This window comes from Euprymna scolopes, chromosome 7 (assembly GCF_053919585.1).
Source record: "Euprymna scolopes isolate OS-2025 chromosome 7, ASM5391958v1, whole genome shotgun sequence".
Classification (NCBI taxonomy): Eukaryota; Metazoa; Mollusca; class Cephalopoda; order Sepiida; family Sepiolidae; genus Euprymna; species Euprymna scolopes.
The window spans coordinates 74,264,155-74,286,545 of NC_136488.1; the positions used below are offsets into that span (position 1 = coordinate 74,264,155).

Here is a 22,391-nt window from a genome sequence, read left to right on the forward strand (position 1 = left end):
CTGTACCTAACATTTTTCGATGAATATTTAAGAGGAAAGCGACCACGTGCGGTTAATTTATCAATAATCATGTGATTAAACCCATTGAAAATTTACCGATATTGTAAACACATTCTGTTTACATTAAGCCTGTAGTGTTTTTTTTTAGTGATGCAGTGTTGGCAACTGAGATTTAAAAAACCCCGCGAGATCAGGAGAAAGAAATGTCCAGAAAATCGCTAGATTTTTAACTTTTATCATCTGAAATTTTCAAAAAGCGCTAATTCCCCCCCCCCCCCCCAAAAAAAAACTCCCTATTTTAACTTCCTACCATAAAAAATTATAAATATAGTATATTCAATGTATAAAATGTTCCGTGTTTTCTCACTATATTTTTCTGGAATTATATTGAAGCGGTTAGCTCCTGTATTTTATCAGCTAGTTTTACCTGTTTTTTCAGAGAGGGTATTTATTTATTTATTTTTTTTTTGCAGGAAACAAATCATAAACTCAAACTTTTTATAATAAAAGTTAAATTGAAATATACTGCAAATTAAACATCACAATAATGGTGCAACATATTTTGAAATTAGAAAAATAAAAAAACAAAAACTTTGTTTTAGCATGTTAAAAGTATTTAGGTTGGTAGATAATTAAATTCTACTGTATTGATATAATTTTTGCTGTTTCTTGCTTTTTACAATTTTCGACTAAATACTTCTAAATTTCGTATTTTAAACTAAACTTCGAAGGTTGGAATGCACCCCCCCCACCTAAAATGTACTTGGAAAAATCGATTTTATAGTGAGATTTAAGAATGGTTAGCCGAAAAAAGGCGAAAAACAAAACAAATAATCAATAAAAATTTGTTACCAAAGGCAATAAATGCTACTTTTATTTTACTTACATGAATGAATTTATTTTATGTTTTAAAGTATTTTCAAGCGCTTGCGGGTGTGTGGGTGCGAAATATCTCCAGATTTTCTAGAATTTCCCGCTAGATTGCAAACGAAATCTCCAGATCTTGCAGGAAAACCGCTAAATTAGAAACATTGGCCACGTGACAGGAAGCGGTAATAAATAATTGTCCCTAAATAAAAAAAAAATGGCCTATCTGTACAAAGAAACTCACCTATTTATCATAGAAAAATTAAGTATAATGTTATAATTAAAAAGAAATATATAAAAACACACATGGATATAGTAAACATATTATACCAAAACGTGGAAGCCATCCGTTCAGTGGTTTTTTTAGACAATTAATTGCGAACGAACCAAGAGTTACATTTTTATATATATATATAATTAGTGACTGTGAATTCAATTTGAATTTATCGAAATTATGTACAAGAAAGAACTATATGCATATACAATACATGAAATCTAGTCTGATTGTTTTAATACAGATTTTATTTTGATTTAAAATTAAATTTAAGAAATGAAAGAAAAAAAGTAAAATGTTTAAGAATTCTGTTAAAATTATTTACTCAATCTATTAGAATTAACTTTGACTTTCTGAAACTGAAAGGTTGAAAAAAAAAAAAAAAAATCTGAAACCCCTCTTTTTATTTTTGTAATTGAACTAATTTGCAGCCTTCATTTCCAGAATTATTCGATTATATTGGAGCTAATAACATGGATTCATTAAAAAAAAAAAAAAAAAAGGCAAAATCAAAAGATTTTCTCTCAACGAAACCCATGTTTATATCAATCAAACATCGATTTTGATTCAAACAGTTTTTGTTTTTCTTAATTGAAGATCTTGAAGCGATATAGAACTGTCCCAATTATTACCATTGTGAATTATTAAATCTGCTGTGAGAGTTCAAATCATGTTTGGATCTTCCGTGTCCAATGATGTATTAAATTCATTGACGAACCACTCCCACAATTGATGGGTAAACAAATTACTTGTGTTCAAGTAATCGTATACATTGTGTGTAAATAAGACAATTGAAAATATTGAAGATGCACAAGTATTAATTTGTAGTCTAATTTTTAGTCTTGCATTCTTATACCGTTTGATTTGCATAATGCTTCCTGAAGAACTTTATCATAAAATATTTTTTATTTATTTCGTTGTAATTTGAATAATTTAATAAAACTTCATAAGTGAATTTTCTCATGTGTATGCACGCACATTACCGAAACTCTACAATTATAACTTTGTATTTGTGTGATACTATTGATGTACCCCCCCTCTGAAAGTTTTAAGTGAAAAGAGAAAAAATAGTAAAAAAGAGGAAATAAGTTTCTTAGCAGAGAGGAAGTTGTTCACCAAGGTACATAAAGGAGCTGAATAGTATTGTTAATCAAGGTGTGGCAGTGATTTGAGACAAAGGACCAAACAATGGAGGTCAATATGCATAGTTAGTTTACAGGTAATTTTACAAGTGTTAATGAATTTTCCAAATGTTTTTTTCCGGCAGTCTTGGGTTTGTGACAGTTAAGGAGTTGCAAAGTTGGATACATTTGAAGGCAGGTCATAGTTTGGAGCAGATCAAGAGAGCTTTAGGAGATAGATGAGTTGCTATAGAATGATGAACACTGTCTTGGAAGACGACTACTAAGATGTGAATGTTGGTGTTCAGAGGATCAATAGTATTATATATATACACGCACGCACGCTCGCTGATATTTGCAGAATGTGTTTGTGGTTTTTGTATTTTATTTTTATTCTTGTGAACTTATGACGCCCCTCGACAACCGCCAATGTGAGAGACGATTACACTGCCAGATAAGAAAACTGGAGAAAGACCATAGAAACAACGTTGGGGTTGGCAATTATTGTCGAACAGGGTAACGCGTAATATTTCATGTCACCAACAAAAATTACAGATGAGGTTGCAATATTTCTTATTAGTTGTACTTTAACCCATATCCTCGAGTAAGCTTTCTGTCTTGATAAATGGTGACGCATTTGTGGGGGGGGGAATTACCCAGACTTGCTCGGAAGACTTTACTTTCATTTTTGGTTCACTTTAACTGCTTTTTTTTTTTTTTTTTTTTTTTTTTTAAAATTACTCTCCTGACAAAGAAGCGATTGAACCTAGTAATTCACTCCCGTTCGTCTGTTCGCTTGTTTGCACTTTTCTCCATAACCATGCTTGGGATTTTTGAAAAAAATTTGTACAAACATTAATCATGGTGAAAGTAAATTTTTCACTCGTGAAAGGGGACCCCATATGCTCGGCTTGCTTTTAATTTTTTTTTTTTTTTTTTAATGTTTAATTTAATTATGGCATTACGTGGTAATTACATTATTAATTGAATCAAATTGTTATAAAACTATAATTAATTGTTGGTAAAGTAATCTGTGTTTATAAAATAATTGGATGTAAATAGCTTTCAATCTATTAGGATTTGCTAAGAATTTTAAAACCAGTTAAAATGTTAAATTTCTAAGGGTTACAATGTAATTTCCCCCCTTCAACTATTAACAAAAAAATGGTTTGTTTATGAAGAAACGGAAATGCATTAAATTATTTTCTTAAATAGGATTTTGGAAAATTCGTTTTATTTTACGGTATTGGATTTTTGATTTCAATAAATATTTGATTAATAGTAAAAGAAATAATTGTGTGTATAATTATTGAAGTTTCGTTGATGCGAGAAACAAGTAAACACACCTGTAGTTTTCTCATTATTTCCTTAATATGGAGATTATCAAGATAAAATTACTTTATAAATTATTTATTTAAATTATAATTAATTTTATTCAGTGTTGCTATTCACTAACCTACCAGTTGGGTAGAATATGACACAAGGTCATTTCAAGAAAGGCCAATGTAAAAAAATGCTCTTTTGGGAAATAACAGAATATGGGAACAGAGCTGAGCTGATACTTCACTTTGCTCTTAGCTGGTAAACGAAAAGCTATTCATTGTTATATTTAATTGTTAATGTTTTTTATTATTCATTTTATTGCCAAAGCAAACTACAACTAATCCCATTTTCTCGAGGTGTTTGTTTACTGTTTGGTTGTAGTTCTTTTCTATTTTCTTTTCTAAAAGAACAGATAATTAGGGTGTGTGAAACCTAATTGGTCACGTGTTTTCTAATCTTCTCCAATTCTTTTATTGACGTGTACTGTTAGTAAAGCCGGAAGTGTTTACCTGCAGGAAGTCTAAATTCTGCTATCATCACTCAGCAGGTTGAGTAACTCATGGGATTGACTTTGGAGTGGCACTGTCCGATTTGACACAATTTCACTTTTGTTTAAAAGAAATCCTCATTTCCATTTCAGCTTTCTTTTTTTTTTTTTTTTTCTATCCTCTTCGTTTTTTCATCTGTTTTCTTTTTTCATCTGTTTTCTTTTTTCGCGTTTTCTTTTTCCTCCCTCTACATAACAGCCCTCTTTAATTTACCCACCCATGTTCTATTTTATTTCATCTTTATCTCCCACCCTTGTCTTTATCCCTCTTACTCCCATCTCATCTTTATCTCTCTACCTCATGTCTTTATCTCTTCCCACCCTGACTTCCCTCCTCCAGTTTTTCTATCCCCTCCCGTCTTTATCTCTCCCACCTCCCGTCTTTATCTCTCCCCCCTCCCGTCTTTATCTCTCCCCCCTCCCGTCTTTATCTCTCCCCCCTCCCGTCTTTATCTCTCCCCCCTCCCGTCTTTATCTCTCCCCCCTCCCGTCTTTATCTGTCCCCCCTCCCGTCTTTATCTCTCCCCCCCTCCCGTCTTTATCTCTCCCCCCCTCCCGTCTTTATCTCTCCCCCCCTCCCGTCTTTATCTCTCCCCCCCTCCCGTCTTTATCTCTCCCCCCCTCCCGTCTTTATCTCTCCCCCCCTCCCGTCTTTATCTCTCCCCCCTCCCGTCTTTATCTCTCCCCCCTCCCGTCTTTATCTCTCCCCCCTCCCGTCTTTATCTCTCCCCCCTCCCGTCTTTATCTCTCCCCCCTCCCGTCTTTATCTCTCCCCCCCTCCCGTCTTTATCTCTCCCCCCCTCCCGTCTTTATCTCTCCCCCCCTCCCGTCTTTATCTCTCCCCCCCCTCCCGTCTTTATCTCCCCCCCCTCCCGTCTTTATCTCCCCCCCCTCCCGTCTTTATCTCTCCCCCCCCTCCCGTCTTTATCTCCCCCCCCTCCCGTCTTTATCTCCCCCCCCTCCCGTCTTTATCTCTCCCCCCCTCCCGTCTTTATCTCTCCCCCCCTCCCGTCTTTATCTCTCCCCCCTCCCGTCTTTATCTCCCCCCCTCCCCACTCTATCTCTTTTCCTGTTCCCTTGTTTCAACATTTTTCTACTCACCCTCCCCCCATTCCTTACCTAGGAAATCTGTGCTGTCATGGTCATGTACAGAGAGCTGCACTCTGCAGGTAACACAAATAAATAATGATTTTTACATAATTTTAGGATGCAATCATACAATGCTCATCATAACATTCCTTCACGGCTTGTTTGATTCTGAAGTAATGGCAAGCTTTTTATTAGCGATTACCAAAACTTCCATTTCTATTAGCTTTCATTTGTTATATGAAGAACAGAAAGAAAAAAAAATATTCAAGTGTTTACTAGTTGAACTCTCTAAACACGTGTAGAGGAACGAACAAGTTGATAGTTTCTGCTGTAACAAACCACTTGTTGTTGAAGAGAGAAGACCCACTTTTTTTACACGAGTTGTTCTTCGCAATCCCAGCCCGCATTCCTTTCTTAACAATCTTTGCTTTCATGTGTGATTGCCATCTTGTAATTTGTTTTTAAACGATTTCTCTTATGCATATTGTTATCAGTTGTTGATTGGGTATGAAATCTTCCAACCAAGTGTCAAATGTCATCTTTTAGATTCTTAGTGTTCAAATGTTTGTGCATGTTTTATGTGTGAAATTGTACACGAAATAAATCTCACGTCGTTTTACATGTAACGGATAAGAACCTATTTATTTACTTGCGTTTACAAAAAGAAAAAAAAAATCTACATGGATTTAACGAATTTGGTCAGTTCGCTATCTTGAACACCCTCCCCTACGTATCCTGAAGCGATAACTCTCAATTCGAATAGTTATTGGTTATTTATAAGGGGATTAATTCCTAATATATATAAAATAAAATATGGCTAATGGATTAAAATTTGTTTAGCGAAAATAGCCATTATTGTACATGCATAAGTTCGGGGGGAAAGGGGGATTGTTTTCTTTTTACAGCTTAAGACCCCAAAGCCACTTAGAGATATGGGTTAATGAGTGTCAGGTGAGACAACACTGATGATTGATGATGGAAAAAATTGAGTAGAAATTAAGAGGACTTCTCAACAAGAACTTGTTTACATTGGACTTGAAAGCAACCAAAAGCAGACGAGCAGTTTTGGGGAAAAATAGCTGTCTTCATGGAATTTTCGTTTAGTTTAGAGACCAAGAGAAATTGTTGACAGTGGTTGTAGCTAAGTGAGTGAATGTTTTACAGGCAGGGACCATAGTGAAACTCAGTCGAGCATCTGTCATGAAAACATCAATGAGCAGGGAGTGGCTCACAACGTCTCTGTGAGAAAGAGGTAGCGGAGAGGAAAAAAAGATATCGCCCACAGATTTTGAAGTCAGTTTTGTACCCCCTGTCAAGGCAGAAAAGGGTGCTCTGAACAGCTCCTCGCCAAATGTGGCAACCATTTTCCATGTTAAGACGTATTGGGTACTTATAAGAAGAAAGTTGTGTCTGGAGTAAGATACCTTCTAGAGCGGTATTATGTATTTAGTTGTTAAAATATGAAATCTATCTACTTATCTATACAGTACTGAAACTGAGGATCTTGTTTTATTTAAATACACATGTTTAGGCATAGGAGAATTAAATCAGGGGAGGAAGTAGGGACAGCTCTGATCATTGCTTGTCTTGCGCAACTTGATTAGTTTCACCTCTGAGGAGAACAGTAAATTTCTGTATTCCCTTTCTTTCATAATAAGGTTTGAATCCGGTGTCCAGACTAAGCTACTGTGAGGAATCTGACTTTTTGTTGATCATAAACATTATCGAGCACCCAGTCTTTCAATCTTGGGGGTTGGAGTTTATTATATCGTTTACCTTTCATAACACGTCATGGAAGCATTCAGGATCGTTACGTCCCCTCTCCACTCTAGATTGCAATAATCCAAGCATCGCTTCTGTGACTCTACAACTTCTGCAAGACTCATGAATTGTATTTTTTCCTCTTAGTGAGACTATTCAGTTGCCTCCTCATGAGGGAAAACTTTGACACATGATTCAGTTTTAATGTTGGAATATCCAATTCCTCAGTTTGAAGCTCACTGGACGGGACAACAAATTGTCACGGTTGAGAAAGATTTCTCCTTTTACCAAGGACAGAACAGATATAGTTAGGATTCTATTCTGAAGGCTGTAATTTGGTAGTAGCAGTAGTTTACAAGTAGATGAATAAACATGTCAATAATTCGCGCCAATATGGTATCTGAGGAGGAAAACAGCATAGGCCACTATATTCGTCTGTTACCGTTTGAAGAATATCCCCGTGAAGAGCACCTTAGAAAGTGCGTGTGTATTTTTTCTTCTAAAAAGCCAGAACTGATGCTGCTGATAGGTAAATTCCTGATTGTCAACATGTACCAACCGTCACGTGCAGCTTGGTTGTGAGACCTTATCGTTTCAGTGTGGATGAACTCTCTATCTTTCTACGGACATTTATTTTTTATCACCTATCAAGGCCACTCGAGGATAAGGGTTAATGAGTTTACGGTGGTTGGTTAGACAACACCGTAATGATTGGTAGTGGTGGAAATTGTGTAGAATTGGATTATTTAAAAATATGGCTCAACAAGAACTTGTTTACATTGAACTTGAAAACGATCACGTTGTAGTTAGTTGGAAAGCAGATCTGCGGTATAGTGTTCCATATACGAGCAGTTAAAGGAAAGAAACTTTGTTCATGGAATTTGCGTTTAAATTTAGTTAAAGATAGTGGGAGAAATTGTTGACAGTTGTAGCTAGACGAATGTTTATGAATTTTTGCAGTGGGCACCAATCACCATTGATTGGAGCTCAGACGAGAACTTTCTATGAAAATGATGATTGATGGAGCAGAGATAGATTCGTAACGCGTCTTATGTGAGAAAGAGATTGAAAGGAAGAGAAAAGTACATCACCACGAGACAGACTTAAGTGGGTTTTAATGAGGTGGGATGTCCAGCCCCGCCCACACCAAAGGGCATTCTGAATTCTGGGGGTGGAATTGCTCCAGTCTACAAGGATTACTCCTTAACCGACTGCAAATTCCTATCGCTTTATCCCTTCCCTCTTGTGAAAACATTAGGAAAAACAAAACTAGGTAGACCACGGATAACGTAGGCAGACACACATGAAGAACATTTCAAATATGTCTCTTTATTTGTCTGACTTAAATACGACACGGTGTCCTCATGACAACGACACTACTACTGTCAGCTGCTTTATTTTGGGCGTTAAGGAATAGTGGGGTGTCGGGATAGGGAGTGGGTGAAGAGACGAGATTCGCTATCTACGCGACGACATGTTGATAGGTGAGCGATGAACGACGGGTCTATTCACCCTTCCTCCTCCCTCTGTTGTGTAACTGTTGTTGTTGTTTCTGCCAGAGGCTTTGGCTTTATGCACATTGTCTGCAGGAGGATGGATTTAGTGTTGCTAGGCTCCTATGAAGCTTCACCAACTTGCAAGTAATTTCTCAAATTAAGGACATGAAACGGATGTTAAAAAGATTGGCCGGATTGTTTTCTCCAGCTAAGGTATTTTTTCTTCTGCCCCCCCCCCCTCATTTTTTTTATACCCAACTAAAATAAGAAAAAGTTTCTTTTCTTGTTTGTTTATCTCCCCTTCCCCACAGTATACTTTTTAAAATAGCTTCGTATTTTCTGTTCACTGACATTTTATTTTCTGATTTTGATTTTATTTAACAACGTATATTTGTACTTTCTTTTTCTTTTTCTATAAGTGAAAATATGGTACTTATGCAAATTATGGACTGTGCTGCTTTTTTTTTTCTTTTAATAGTATTTTCAAGTGTAATTCGATTTTTACGATGTCTTTTGTTTATTAAATTAAGTGAAAGTGCAGAATAGTTAACAATACTCCCTGTATTATGAACGGGTTTCTAAATAATCACGTTATTACCAACCCGAAAATGTTTTAGTAAAACAATTATCGGAATTAGCCGATGTAACTCTTGAACGCCTTCAGATGTATTCCACACCTGGGAACACAGAAGATTCTTAAATTCCCAAAAATGCACCCGAAAACGGTCGGAGGTTACATCGGTCGAAACGTTGCGAATGTAGCAACCAAGAAGAAAATACAAATTATTCATCTTGTTTTATTTTTTTTAATTTTTAATTTTTTAATAGTTTATTTTCTAAACAACCTCTTAGTGTTATTTATTTTATTTTTTTTTGCCTCACTACAACTGGAAAATTAGATGCGAGATCAGCAAATAAGCACTTCAAATTTGGAAAAAAAAAAAGAAGCTTCCTTCGTCTAGAAGTATTTCTCCTCTGACAGAAGACACAACAGACGTTGCATTTTGAGATTTAAAAAATTTTTTATCTGAAAATACTATTTTATATTCTTTTCCGATTTAAAAGAACGTTCTACGTAAGTGGGTAACTTTTAAGAAATATTTTTTGCGTCGTTGTTAGTGGAAAGAGATGGAAACTGTGCCGTACACACCCACATACGTTTCATGTGACAAGTTCTTACGAATATCTTTATAACCTCTTCCGTTTGTGGACATCTGGGAATATTTGAGTCGTTAACAAAAAATCTTCAATGAAATAGAGCGTGGAGGGGGTGGCACTAAATCTTTGAAGATTTGCTATGTTTTACTATGAAAATATGATTTTTCAACCGAGAAAACCCGCCCCCCCCTACTCTGCTATATTCGCTTCTGCATGAGAATAAGAGTTTAAAAAGTATTTCCCAGTTTTTATCAACATGAAAATCCTTTTGAAATGAATTAGTACTACTGCGACACGTGCAATAATTACACACTTCAGCAACAGTCATGCGCAACATATGTGTCTACTAGTTTGTAGTAGAGTAGTACACATGGGAAGCAGATGACTCATTTAGCATACTTTTTTGCATTTTATGTGGGTCATCGCAATAATGTACAGACCCGCTGTTGCCTGGGAGTCTTTTTACTTTTATTTTGGTTTCACCAAATTAGTATATATGCTTTTAAAATAAGATCCTGCAAGTGAACTTTTATTATAGTTTGGTTATTAAATTATTAATTGAATCAAATTGTTATAAAACTATAACTAATTGTTATTGTTGTTTGAATCTTCGTCATAAAATTGTTGGATGTGAATAGCTTCCAAGCTTCAAATATTTTAATGAGAATTTGCTAATAATTTTAAAGACTGTGAAATTGATTTCCTATTTAAGTGTTTTGGGATTCCTTTCAAATTTCGAAAGATCACGTATTCATTTTTTTCCTCACTATTAACACAAGATTAAAATGTCCGAAACCGAAATGCATTGTGGTGGGTTTAATTTCGTAATTAATTTTAAAATTTTGGCTGTATTATTGAAGGGCTTAGAAAGAAATGTATTAAAATGATTTTCATTTAGAAAAATGTTTTTTTTTTTTAAATTTATTTATTTAAGTGATGAAAACGCGTCACAATATAATTACATAAAATGTTTTCATAACTTTGATGTTAAATGTGGGTTTGTGTATCTTCAAAACAATCTCTTGTTTTTAAAAAACAGTTTTAACAAAAAAGTCAAAGCATTCCATACATTTCTGGCTTCGTGGTCTACAGATGTTGGACTAAGCACCATGTTTGTGGTTATACTGAAACCGATTTCGTTATTCATTACGCATGATTCTCGGCCGAGATATTCCTTCATAGAAGCTAGATAAACAACCCTATGAATTTTGATTTCTACTGTTATATAAAAAGAAATTTGTGTGCGAGTTCGTTCCTTATGGACTCTGATACTGCTGAACCGATTTTTTTTTCAAATTTCACATGAAGGTATTTGATGTGTCTGGGAGTGTTCTTGCGTAGGTTTTGTATCCTTTAATATAACAGATATAAAATAATCTGAAGTGTGAAACCGATGTACATACTGCTCAATGTTGGAACATATGTCACTTGATTAAGGAAGTCAACTTCAATTGTTTTCCTTTCCTGATAGTGACAAACACGTGTGTTTACTTGCTAATAATGATGAAATATTAACATCTGCATCGATGCTATTTACTACCTTTGCCTGAAAGTTTAGTTTAAGTATGGTTTAGCCAAATAGATGAAATATTTTTAAAATGAAAACTTTAAAAAAAAAAAAAAGGTAAAAAAAAAATTGATCGCCCCTTCCACATACACTTTGTATATTTTTAATTATGCATAAAAAAAAAATGTGTAAAAATGAACACAAAATAAAACTAGTTTTTAAGGACCCCCCCCCCAAAAAAATCTCCTGGGCATGTTTAATGTTTTTTATTACTCTGTCAATCTTTCAAAGCTGGCCATGTTCTAACAAGTACCATGAATATCAAGTACCTAAACACAGCGATGACGATTAAACAGCTGGTTTATAGAATAATCATTTTTTTTCTTCTCTCAAGGTGAAGTTACAAATTAATTAAAATAATAAAAATAAATTTCCTTTTCATTTGTTATGCGCATCATTTATTGAATTTGATGTTAATAATTTTGTTAATCTTCATTTGCTGCTTATTAAAATGAACAAAATGTTTAGTCTTTTTGATACATTGTTTACATCAATGCTAGTTTTGACAATTATTGCTCATATTTTATGTTTCTTCATGGTATATCGCCCCCCTCCGCCCCAAATATAATAGCAAATGCAGATGTTGTGCCTGATTTCACTCAATCTGCATCTTTTTGAAATAATTGCTAATTGTAAATGATCCACAGAAAGCGCTAGTCTTGTTACCATAACTGAAAGACTTTTTTTCTTCCATGTGTCTCGCATAAGGCAGAATTTCCACAAACAGTTTCTTTTCAAAGAATTTCTGGTTTGTAGAACACATACGATGGAACTGCTTCTGTGTCGACTACAACATATTTTCAAATTCAATGTCGACAGATATTTGTCATAAACTGTACAACTAATCAGATTATGTTTATTCTATGCATCATTTTCAGTCTTTTCATATTCTCCATCATTCTTATTAACTCTTACCTTCGAGTGACTTTTGATCTTGATAAATGATAACTTATTAGTTAAAAAACAAATAAACAAAAAAAAAAAAAAACAAAATAAAAACAAATCAGGCTATTATCCATTTCTTACTTTTTTAAAGAGTTTACAAAGTCGTCTCCTTAGGATTATTATCAGCTACTTGCTTGCATTTGCCTTAAATTTTAGAAATTCTTTTTTGCATCAATTCGAAGGGCGAGTTCAGAGAAGTTACTAGAATCCAAATTTGATTTATGATAGACATACTTATCTTTTATTAAATTACTTTCAATCAAACATTACAAGTTGAAGTGGATAATTTTTGTGAGTTGGAGTCTGACCATGTTCACACGATTTTTTGTTTTTATATTTTTTTAAGTTTTCTCGTTTTTTTTTCTCTTCTCCCTGGATGAACAATAAATAGTATTTTACAAGGGTCATTCCTAAAAGGGTCATTAGTTTTAAACTAATAAACTAAAACGTTGAAGAACTATGAAGACTAAGGTTATATCATGAAAACGAGCGACCTTTTGTGCCTAGAATTGTTTTTCTGCATAGACACCACCGTTTTCATTGCATGCTTATCAGCCTTTTTTGAAACCTTGATTGTTAAAGTCTGGAACACGCTTTATCACTCACATCTGTCACCACTCTGAAATTGATGAACCCATCTCCTAACTATACTGATATCAACTGTATCGACTTCGTAAACGGTTCATTTTTTTTTACAATGATATATCTTGTCTTCTGACGCATGTCCACGATATGGGATGCTTTTTTTTTTTTTTTTTTTTTTTTTTTTTGTCTCACACCATCAATAACTGCAACAGAGATGAAATTTTCAGATCATTAATGTATAAGTTCAGTCATCACAACAATGCAGTTCGCAATTCCCTCTGATCCATTCGAGCAGAATAATAAAAATAGGAGGCATTACTTCTGGAACGTGTGTTGTATTTTGCAACAATCTTAAAACAAAGATACTGATTTTGTGTTCAATCAACTCTCAACATTTCATTCTATTTGCACATTTACATTTAAAAAATATCGACAGATCGACAGAGACTGCATCGTTATTTTATTGTGCGTGTTTGGTGTGAATTACAAGGTCATGAAATTAATTCAATAAGTTTTTCTTTCATAAAAGACATGAACAAGACATTTTATTTATTAAAAAAATATCCACCTTGATAAAGTATTTCCATCTTGATAAGTGATAACTTATTAGTTAAAAGAACAAACAAAAATCGTTATAGTTCAAATTTTATTAAATACTTTTTCTCTTGCTAAGTCTATTAGAAAAACATATGGTATTAATTGCTGCTAATGATTTGTTCCATACAACCTGCCCATTCACTAAACAATGGATGAAGAAAAATCGTACAATATAGAAAGCACCATGGAAAATATCAGTTTGCATGACAATATGTACACTCATTGATAAACGCCCGCGTGTCAGATATTTCAATTATAATAGTTATTTTGAACCCGTCTTTGTTAACCAAAGATATGTGTGATTTGGATACATAACTTACATTTCTGTAGATACAGAGAACAAAAAGCCGTTGCCATCCATCACACGAAAATGTACTCTAAATGGGTTTGCACATCTCTACTTAAAAGTGAATATTAACTTTTTTTTTTTTTATTTCATGCAGTACTTCGCCATGAGGTAACTCGATTTGAGTGAAATATATGTAAAAACAAAAAAAAACAAAACAAAATCTATATACCTATAAAGTTGAGTGTTTCTCTTATATTGATATCAAAAGCTTACTTTTTCTATCTAAAATTATTAGACCAAAATTCTTAATATATCCAGTCATGAGTATGCGAGTGACTACATGAAGGCTAGCTAATCTGCATATTCCTTTGAAAAAACGAGCATTAATTACTTATTCATTTTTTATAGCTTTTTATTAAATGATTGATTTCATTTCACTATTATATTGAATTCTATTTATGAATAGTTTTTATCTTCTGCATAATTGCGTAGAATTTAAGATGAAAACATTTTCGCACATGTAACTATTTTTATCTCTCTCTCATATATATATATATATATATATATATATATATATATAATTAATGAATGTGGTAAATGGTAAAAATACTTGAACGTGCTCAATACTGCTGTAGAGCAAAATGTTTTATTACCGTTTTTAATCTGTTTGGTTACATGTTTCGATTACAGAGTTAATGATCTGATAATTTCATCAGACTTCACAAAAATAACGTTATTTCTGTGAAGTCTGATGAAATTATTGGATCATTAACATGACTGTGGTGCTTTTCCTGAAACAACTTTTGAATTTTTGAAATAAGATAGGATAAAACTTTCATAAAATCAAAACTCTTGGCATTATCACTTATTCTGGTGTATTTAAACCCTGAAATGTGGTATTTTTCAAAACATTTCTTGGTTTAAATAAGAAAATTGCAATATTTGTGACGGACTAGTAGTAGAACAAAAGCACAAAGCTTTGTTGAAAACATAGGTTAGAATGTCAAGTGAGAGCTTGCAAACCAGTAAATCTACTCTTAATTCAGGGTTTCTAATTGTAGGAGGGAGGGGGGGGGTCCCTCACCTCACCTGGAAAATTTTTGTATAACTTTTAAGGTAGCTTAAGACTCCGAACAAATTTAAAATACTTCCTCCTGGTCTAATTAGCTAAAAAATAAAAAAAGAAAGGCGGTTATGGATCTCAAATGGGAGTCCAAAAAATTTGGCCCTCCCTTTCACCTACGGAACCCAAGTAGGAAACCCTATATTTACAGAAATTTTAGCTTTGTAACCTTTTTCCCCTCTCCATTGCGCTGCAGGGAACAAAAACGATAAAATTTACTATAAAGCAACTAAACCAAACACTACAAACTGGCAATTGAAGATACAAAAAGCTTGAAGAATAAAAACCTATCAAATAACTGAATGCAACATGAATACTATTTCCAAAATAACTGGATTTGGCATTAAATAACCTGAAAAGGGTTGATATGCCGTAAAACAAAACCACTAAACACAACTCTACAAATAAATATTTAAAAATATAAAGAACTTGAAGCATAAAAACTGTTTCCACTACCACCCCAAATGAAAACTAATATTTAATTATGCTTGCCCTTTATGTAAGAGATTATTTCAGTACGGTTCATAAACTGGAGAACTTTTCTTGCAGTGATAACTTTCTTTTTTTTGTCACTGGATTCCTTTTAAAAGTTTAAAAATTTGTTTCTAGTTTAATTTTAAAATCCTAAAATCAACAAAAAAATAAGATCCCATTCGTTGGATTCGAAACTAAAATATTAAGATTTTCAGTCTTTTTAATTTACCAACTGAGCTAATTGTGACAATCATTAGATGTTTGAAATTAACCTATTTATTTTGGTGTTTAGAAGGAAAAGAAATGTATGCATGTGCAGAAGAAGCATCTTATTAAAATAGGATGAAATTTGACCATCTGATGAATTATTTGCCATTTCTATTCCAAGGAATTGATCATCTGTTCTAATTTTAGCTATTATACATCCGAGGCAATACTGATAAAAAAATACCAAATCTACAAGGTTTCGATTTACATTCTTTTTTTTTGTTTTTAGTTTTAGCGAGACACATGCAGACAACTGCCTTTCAATGTATTTATTTGCTTCCCCACCAAAGCAAATTAGGCACAAGGCCGTTTTTAATGTGGGGTAAAAACCAGCTCCTCTAAAAGTAGGCAAAAAGGGGGCACTCCGGTTACCAAAAATAATAATTGTCCCAGTATAGAGGGTTTCCGCTCCATTGACTGGTACAAATTATCTTAAGTGCCGCATCTGCAAAACAGATACTACACTTTGAGATATTAAATCTTTTATTCATGTTAAAAATAGTCAAAATCAACGATGAACAAAAAACTTAGGCACATGGCCAACTCAAAAGGGGGGATTGTGGGGTCGTTGGTCATCCTTGTCACTCCAGAACTAAACAAAATCAAAAGTTTCTCCCAGCTAGTATCTTCTTTCACCATAATACCGCATTCACCCTTTTATATTGGGGGATGTCCTACTTAACTCCCAGTTTTTAAAACATTTTTTATTGACGTGTAAAAACAAAAAAGATAACAACAAAATGGTACAATAATTCATTTGTGTCGAGGGTGGGGGAAAAAAAACAAAAGGTGATTAGTAGGACCCTCCCAACCCCGTCTAGTTGATAGACTGCCCGTTCCACTAGGTTTGTAAAAGGAACCTCGCTTCTGCAGGTCAGTCTCTAGGTGGGGATGCCCTCTAGATGGGGGTGAATGGAGAAAAGAAAATTTTGTGGGTAAGGGATGGGGGTTAGTTTGTATTTCTTTCTCTCCAAGATGGGAAAAATTTAGAGGAACGGGTGAAAACAAAAATTGCAGGTAAGAGGGGATGGGGATCTTGGACTTCCTAATCGGGGAGGGATGAACACACACTCAGCTAGCTGAGAGGCTACTTGTTTAATTTTACTTACAGAACTGCGCGTTCCACACCTAGGTGGGGAACATGTATTCAAATTTGGCTCCTCTTCGTACACACAGACTTGCCACATGTATCCATCTTCTGTCAAATGCCGCGCGATGCAGCCTTCTTCTATCACATCTGATCTTCACCCGTAGTTGGTGTTTAAAGAAAGCGATCAGATCTTGATCAGAAAAAGACCCCCCCCCCCCCGGCAACCTTGCAGACGCGACGTCCAAATCATCATTCTCGCCATGGCCAGGATCGTAACGTAGACCATTTGTCTTTCCCGGTCCCACGGCGGTCTCACGTTGTCCACAACATTGGATACAGTAATTGGGCGAGGATGCTCAGGATCGATGCGAGCCGTCACCTCGCTGACATACGACCAGTACTGGCGGAGTTCGCGGCAATCGAAGAAAGCGTGATCAGTAGTTTCTACGGCCATTGTCCCACAACGGGGACAATCAGGCGACTCCAAAAACCCGGAGCTGCATTGTATGTTGTTGAGTGGAAGTGCATTTCGGGTCAATCGCCAGGTTAGAGAGAACTCCGAATTGTTCAGATGACTCAAACCTGGCGCCCAGCTCCACGCGGAGTGGATCTCACTCTGCTGCCACCCCAAACGCGCACATAGCGGGTCGTCGTCGGCCCCCTTCACTAGATCCCTGTGGAGTTCCCTACGGGTAGCAGTCACAAGGTCACTGGACCTTGGTAGTCGTTTTAGCGCGGCTCGGCACTCTTTCATGTAGGCATATTCTCCCCGCGGCCTGCGACGGCTCTCAATGGAAGGGTCGAGAACGAGGTCGGGGAAGGCGGCAGTAACCACGGGGTGCCACGGTTGGTCATCTTGCATATAGTGGCTCAGGAAGGCTAGCCTCTCAGCATCTCGATGACACTTCAAGTCTGGCATTCCCAAGCCTCTCTCACACGGATGTTGAATACAGACCTGTCTGCTCACCCAGTGTCTTCCTCTGTCCCAAAGGAGCGAGGACAAGAGTTCGACAAGAGCTTTTAGGTGTTGTGCAGGCAGGGGAAGTACGGCCAGTCGGTAAAGGATGAGAGGAAAGATGTAAGTGGAGCACGCCTCAGCTCTACCCTTTAAGGCAAGTTTCCTAGGAAGCCACGAATTGACTGCAGCCTCCACCTTTGACCGTACCTCCAACCAATTCTTGTCAAGCTGGAGACCCGGTCCGAACCACACGCCGAGGATCCGAACCGGGCCATCTCTCCAGCTGAAGGGCGCCGGGAGGTTTGTGTTGCCACTCTAGGCGCCCAACCGCAGTCCTACCGACTTGCTGCGGATTATTTTGCCCCCCCCCCCCCCCCCCCCCCCCCGTGATTCTTTCGTACTGTGCGAGTGCCTCCGACACGACCTCAATGTCTCTGAAGCCCGACACAAAGACCGTGACATCATCGAACGCGGATACCTTGGCAGCTGAGCCGCCAGGCAGAGCCATTCCGTGCAGGGCCGAATTTGCCTCCCCATGTCTCAGCTTGCGGAGCAGAGGCTCCAAAGCCAGGACATAAAGCAGGGGCGACAGTGGACAACCCTGACGAACCGACCGAGAGATAACAAAGGGTTTAGAGCGCTTTCTGTTGACTTGCATGACAGCCATGGGCTGTCGATACATTATGGAGATCCACTTGCAAAAGTCCGGTTTAAAACCGGTGGCCTCTAAGACAGATGCCAGGAAATGATGGTCGACCCTATCGAAAGCTTTGGACTGATCTAAGTTGATCAGCACGGCTTCCGTGTCGTCATCTATTCCCCCCTCTAGGATCGTGCGGATCAAGTGCAAGTTGTTCTGAATCGATCTCCCCTTCACAGCGTAGTTCTGTTCCGGTTCAACCAACTCGTCGATAACAATCTGCAGCCAATTCGACAGGACCTTGGCCAAAATCTTCAACTCTGTTTAGCAGAGTTATGGGCCTGTAGTTGTCTAACTCTTCCCCTCCATGCTCGTCACCTTTCTTCAGCAATGTGATCACTTCCTTGGTTACCTGCCCTGGGATGGATCCCTGAGCAAACCAATGGTTGAACATATCCGTCAGAAGAGGCAGAAACATGGGCGACAGCCTCAAGTACATTTCGTATGGCAGACCATCAAGTCCTGGCGATCTGTCACAGCTGACCTGCTTCAGCGCAGTAAAGACCTCCCGCTCCGTCACCCGGCCTTCGCAACTAGCCGCTCTAGCCGGGGAGAGTCGGCCAAATAGTCGCTAAACTCAGACAGGAAGATCGGGCTGCTGTGTAAAACGCTCCTCAAAATGTTCTCGAAACCCCTCGCAGATCTCCCGAGTCGATTCCAGGGTGCGTCCATCCAGATGTCTGACTTTCGCAATGTATTTGTCCGAGCCACGCCTAAAAACCTCACGGCGTACGTCTGCATCAGAATTGACTGCTTCGTTGCCTATCTTTCTAAGCCTAGCTCTAACTACTTGGCCTTCGTAACGCTCGCTAGTCTCACGTAGATGGTCCTGCTTAGCTAGTTCCTGACTAACCCTATCACCCTCCCCCGTAGCCTGGGCTAGTTTCTGCTCTAGCTGCTTCTTCGTCTTGGCCTTATTTAGTGCGAGGCGCGGGGCATACTTGACGGAGAAGCTTCTGATCTTGGCTTTGAGACCTAACCATCACTTACTCCCGGTAACCGCCCCCCACTAGTGCCTTTTTAATCAATTATAAGATATGAATGGATACACACTCGAGTCAAAACAATGAAAAGAATATGCTGTTGTCCTAACCCTACTTATCAGTTAAAAAAATATTTTTTTATTTCTAAGAAAGTCTACGAGGATAGGTAAATAATATTTGATATAGAAATTGGATTGAAATAGACAAAAAATGGTTTACATAAGCTGTCAGGATATGCTGGGGAAACACTATTGAAATATTAGTAAATGCAGATGCAAAAAATGAGTTAAGCTGATGAACATTAGATATTCTAGTCTTTACACTTTTAGCTATGCATATATAATATATATATATATATATATATAATATTTTTTTTTTTTTTTTTTTTTCATAAAAAAGATACCTAAACACAAGGCCATCAATTTGCATGTTGCAGTCTCTTGGCTAACCACATGTTATGATTGGTGGGAGGAGAAATTGTTGGATTTATTGCTTGTCGATGGGAAATGTAAATGGGGTATATGAAACATGACATGTAAAGAATACTAAATTTTGTTGGTGTGATTTTGGAGCCTGTTCCTATGACCAGATGAGGAAGTCTTAAGATGACTGCTACCAGGGTTTATGAAAGTCATGCCATATTGGCAATTGGTTGGACTGCATCCAATGGTTTTGATTATCCCCCCCCCCCTCAAAGACCCTCATTTTAAATTCCCAATGTGCACAAAATTAGTATTTTTGAATACCGGTACATTCTTTTGTTGGCTAGTATAATCATGGGAGATAACTGGAATGTAATATGTAATCCAAGGGTGGTCACTCTGAGATTCTGCAAATGTAAGTTTCACACGATAAAAACAAAGTTACACAATTAGGAATGAAAGTATCTCCACTGTTTGAATCTGAAAATAATAACGGTTTAGTGATTAGTCAAAAAACAGTTGTTTTTTTTTTTTTATCAATAAATATATTTCTTTAAACTTTAATTTTTAACAGGCACATAGAAACCAGTGCAATAAACACTGAAATGAGGTATAAAAATCTCAATGTTTGATAAGAACAGATGACTATGGGTAAATGACAACATACTGTGTAAAAAAGAAAAAAATATTGTCTATATCCTGATGAAACTCTTATATGTATTGAAAATTAGAATTGAAATAAATGAGTTTATTGATAAAAAAATTTGCATGTTGAATAGTTTCTAAACCAGTTTTCAAACATTACACAGTTGTTACAATTGTGTAAATTTTGTGAAAATGGAGAAAAACAGAATTTGCAAAAAAAAAAGGAAAAAAAAATCACTCCACATGCTATGCTGATAAGAGTTTTATTTGCAAAGATTATGCCTATATTTATACTAATATCGCTACCTTGTGTATATTATTTATGTTATCTTTACTCCATGGAATTACCACAGATAGTGAAAATGAAATAACTGCTTTCTAGACTGAAAAAAGAAGCCCCTCTTCCTTCATCAAGGTATGTGGATGTCGGCAATTATCGTCCCCCTCCTGCTCTCAGTTACTTTTTGATATAATCTCGATGCCTATTGCATCGAGTGTTTCTCAAGATAGCCAAAATATTTGGGATATTTTACAAAGTTCTTGATACGACAATCTTGTAATTGTATTACTTTGCAAATTGCTGAACTTTGTGTAAATGACACAGTATTTGAAATTAGTGCAGTGAAGTTCATTTCAAATTGACAAACGAAATAGCCAATTTGCTGAGATTACAATGATTTAGTTTTATGTTTCTAAATTTTTGAGATGATGGATTGATAATTCATTATTTGAATTATTCGGACTACCATTCTCATTTTGAGTTATTTGCACAACATTTTGATCAATGTAACCTCTGACCTATTTCAGGTGTATCTTGGTTCATTGTTTGGTTTAAGTCTCCCAAAATTCATACTAGAATTATCTGCAAGGACGTGTAGCATAGTGGATAAAGTACTTGGTACAATTCAGCTGTAAGTTACTCTTCTGGCGGTTAAAGGTTCAATTCTCAATGTGAGCAACACTAAAAATAAAGTTGTGAATTATTTAGCACTTCTACCCACTAATAATGGAGCGCGAACATGCTGCCTCATGGATTAAATAAAGGATTTTGTTGGAAATTCCGTGCAAACTTCTGAGTTCGACAAGATATATCTGAAAAACCGTGGAAGTTACATCGACCAAAACATGGAAATAATACACAAGAGATGAGTAATCCAGATAATATGGATAATTTAATAATTTGTACTTTTAACGTTGAATTATTTATTCATTAAAACACAAACATTTTTTAAATAGAAATAAAAAAGAATTCTATTTGTCTTGCCAAAAAGAGAAATTTAAATATGATGTATGTTTTTAATGTGAGAAAAATCCAGCTCCTAAAAAAAAAAAAAAGCCACTGGATTAGAACAAAAACAAAAATTGTCTCAGTTCTAGAAAGATTTCCCTTCCTGATTGAGCATAGAACAGATACTATGCTTTCATACTAGCTCAAAGTTAAGGTACGGATAATAATAAAATAGCATATTTCCTAGAATGTCAGACACTTGATCACCCATTAAAAAAATATATTTCAACAGGTTTTTAATTTGTTGATGCTCATGTTGAGCTCATGTTTTACATTGAAAATTTTCATGGAGTTATTGATCCATGAATTTAGAGTAGGTATTTATTATTTATTCATGCTTGGCTGAGTTAGTTTCAATTAAGGTTTGATGTTGAGCTGAGACTAGAGGGGCAATCTATCAAAACTGATGACTGATTTTACTGCTGACCTTGTTAGCTTAATTGGGTTGATTATCTATGAATATGCAAAGACACACACACAATATGAGCTTAGATTGTTATCTCAACCTCTGTAACCACTTGATCTATGATGTCTGATGCTTTAAGATAAAAGAGTGAGAGTAGGGATTAAAATGAAAAGTAAAAAGTAAGCATTACTTATCTTAATGTTCAAATAACATTTATTATAAAACACTTGACCCTCTTTCAGAGAATGTTATAATATTTTTAAACTCGTGTGTGTGTGTGTATTACCTTCATGAACTAACTAGCAGAATACCGTCCCAATACTGGTATAAGCAATATATAGTATTAGATTTTAAATTTAAAAAAGAAAAAACCTAATGTGTTCACGCTACTTTCTACTTTTTGTGTTACCTTGTAT

At 36.0% G+C, this 22,391-nt stretch overlaps 1 protein-coding gene across 4 annotated transcripts in view; it reads left to right on the forward strand.

Annotated features, from left to right (window-relative positions):
• The window catches only part of LOC145279784 (phosphatidylinositol 4-kinase beta-like), a 285,155-nt gene that overhangs the window by 89,588 nt on the left and 173,176 nt on the right, over window positions 1–22,391 (forward strand). The window contains exon 1 of one of the 4 annotated variants that reach the window (XM_080131112.1): window positions 8,254–8,691. The exons of 2 other annotated variants lie outside the window; for them this stretch is intronic. The gene's annotated coding sequence lies outside the window, so the exon portion shown is untranslated. Of the gene's footprint in view, window positions 1–8,253; window positions 8,692–22,391 lie in introns of those variants that run through there. One more of the 4 variants, XM_080131110.1, reaches the window with a different exon arrangement.